Source organism: Glycine max, chromosome 17 (assembly GCF_000004515.6).
Source record: "Glycine max cultivar Williams 82 chromosome 17, Glycine_max_v4.0, whole genome shotgun sequence".
NCBI lineage: Eukaryota > Viridiplantae > Streptophyta > Magnoliopsida > Fabales > Fabaceae > Glycine > Glycine max.
This window is the reverse complement of record NC_038253.2, coordinates 16,906,066-16,908,932: the sequence shown is the minus strand read 5'-3', so window position 1 is coordinate 16,908,932 and position 2,867 is coordinate 16,906,066. Positions and strand designations below refer to the sequence as shown.

Here is a 2,867-nt window from a genome sequence, read left to right as displayed (position 1 = left end):
GAACTACCTAGACGGGACTCACCCATTGGCTGTCGGAGATAGGATAAATGATTCCAACTTGCAAAAGCTTGGTTACCTCCTTCTTCACTACATCAAGAATCACCGGGTTGAGTCTTCTCTGTGGCTGTCTTACTGGTTTAGCCACATCTTCTAAATTTATTCGATGCATACATGTGGATGGGCTAATACTAGGAATGTCCACCAGGGTCCAGCCTATAGCCTTCTTATGCTTCTTGAGAACTGATAACAGCTTCTCCTCTTGCTCATCAACAAGGGAGGCAGATATAATTATTGGAAAACTTTTGCTATCATCCAAGTAAGCATATTTTAAATTTGATGGCAGAGGCTTCAATTCTGGTGTGGATGGCTGGATAATGGTAGAGAGATGGTTTCTCTGCCTGTACCTCATAAAGAAAGTCAGAGGTATGTGTACTTCCTGAAACATGGTTAGTTCTATCTGACTCTATAAAATCAATCTCAAGAGGCAAAACATCAGCAGACATGTAATCAATATCAAATTCAGATTCACTCTCAGCATGAAATTCGAACATATGATCAAGTACAAATTCAGATTCAATGCATGAAGAGTGACCGGCATGCAGATTAGAATGAAGACCAGTCATGTATTCATCAACAATATGGTCAATTATTTCAACATGAAATACAGAAAGATCTTCAGATAGGTGTTTCATAGCATCAAGAATATTAAAATGAACAGTTATATCACCAAACTCCATAGATAGTGAGCCTGCATATACATCTATATTAGTTCTAGCAGTTTTCATAAGAGGTCTGCCTAGAATGATGGGAACTGATCCTTTAGAAAATCAACAGGGAAAATCAGCTCACCAACTCTAACTAAGACATCCTCTATGAAACCAGTAGGATAGGCAACACTTCTATTAGCTAAATGAATTACCACATCAGTTGACTGCAAAGGACCTAGAGATAGAGAATTAAAAATAGATAGAGGCATAACAATAACAGAAGCTCCTAAATCTAGCATGGCATTGTCCAACTTATTGTTCCCTATAATACAAGGTATGCTGAATGTACCTGGATCTTTACATTTTTCAGGGATCTGGGGAACAAATTTACCAATCAATGCGGAGACATTTCTGCCCATACTAATTCTTTCACTTCCTTTAAGCTTCTGCTTATTAGTGCACAGCTCCTTCAAGAATTTAGCATATCTTGGAATTTGCTTTATTGCATCCAGCTGAGGTATGTTTACCTCTACTTTCCTAAATGTTCCCAAGATATCCTTCTCTGCCTCTTCCATTTTTTTGTTGGACATTGTTCTTGGAAGGAATGGAAGAGGGATATGCTGTTTCTCTTTAGATTCACCTGCATAGAAATTGTTAGGTAACTTACTCTTTAAATTTTTGTCATCATCTTTTTCTGGAGTTGAGTGAGGTTGGGCAGGTTCATTGGCGGATGAGGAAGATGCTACTGGTTGAGGTCCTTGACACTGCTTTCATGACCTCAATGTAATGGGACTCACATTTTTGGGATTCTGGACAGATTGAGAAGGTAATCTATCAGAATTCTGGGACTATTGTTGATTTAACTGTGTAGCCAACTGTCCCATCTGATTAGTTAAGCTCTGAATGGAGGCTCTGGTTTCTTGTTGAAACTGCATGTTTTTCATAGTCATTTGCCTCACAAGTTCTTCAAGGGAAGGTTGTGGAGGGGCCTCAACTGTTTGCTGTTTCTAGGGCTGTTGCTGTTGTTGCTGCTGGATTGATCGAAGAACGTATGGTCTGCTTGGGCCAGCAACATTTTGAAAATAAGGTTGTTGTTGCTGCTGCTGTTGTGAAGGATTCGACCATCTAAGGATGAGATGGTTCCTCCACCTGGGATTGTACTTGTTGTTGGAGAGGTCATAATTGTTCTGTTGTGGCTGACTTTGCTGCTGAGGTTTAGGACGTCTATTGTAGATATTTGCAGCATAAGCTTCAGGCTGTTCAATTGCTTCAGATTGTTGCATAGAAGGGCAAAGGTCTGTGTGGTGGTCGGCAGAGGAGCATAAACCACAGAGTTTGGCGACAGGTGCAGATTTTTGATTCATGACCAGTTGGGTTACCAGGTTAACCAAGGCATCTAGTTTACCTTCAAGCTTCTTAGTCTCACCTGATGAAGATGAATTTGTGGCTACTTTATGCACTCCTCTAATGACAATAGCATCATTTCTGGCACTGAATTACTGGGAGTTGGAAGCCATCTTCTCAATTAAATTTTTGGCTTCAGTAGGGGTCATGTCTCCAAGGGCTCCACCACTGGCAGCATCTATCATACTTCTCTCCATGTTGCAGAGTCCTTCATAAAAATGTTGGAGGAGAAGCTACTCTGAAATCTGGTGGTGAGGGCAACTGGCACATAATTTCTTAAATCTCTCCTAGTATTCATATAGGCTCTCTCCACTGAGTTGTCTAATGCATGAAATATCCTTTCTGATGGTCGTTGTCCTGGAATCAAGGAAAATTTTTTCTAAGAATACTTTCTTGAGGTCATCCCAGCTCGTGATGGATCGTGGAGCAAGGTAATAAAGCTAGTCCTTTGCCACTCCCTCTAAAGAATGAGGAAAGGCCTTCAGAAATATGTGATCCTCCTGGACATCTGGGGGTTTCATGGTGAAACAAACAATATGGAACTCCTTAAGATGCTTATAAGGATCTTCACCTGCAAGACCATGAAACTTGGGCAACAAATGTATTAGTCCAGTTTTAAGAACATATGGGACATCCTCATCAGGGTATTGGATGCACAAGCTTTCGTAGGTGAAATCAGGTGCAGCCATTTCCCTTAGAGTCCTCTCACGGGGTGGAGATTGTGTCGTGTTCTCAGAATGTACAAAATCAGAATGT

At 40.8% G+C, this 2,867-nt stretch overlaps 1 non-coding gene across 1 annotated transcript; it reads left to right on the top strand.

Annotated features, from left to right (window-relative positions):
* Positions 1-2,354: 2,354 nt before the first annotated feature.
* Positions 2,355-2,461, top strand: LOC113000047 (small nucleolar RNA R71). The gene has a single exon (XR_003265318.1). It is a non-coding gene; the product is annotated as a small nucleolar RNA R71 (small nucleolar RNA).
* The last annotated feature ends 406 nt before the right edge of the window (positions 2,462-2,867 follow it).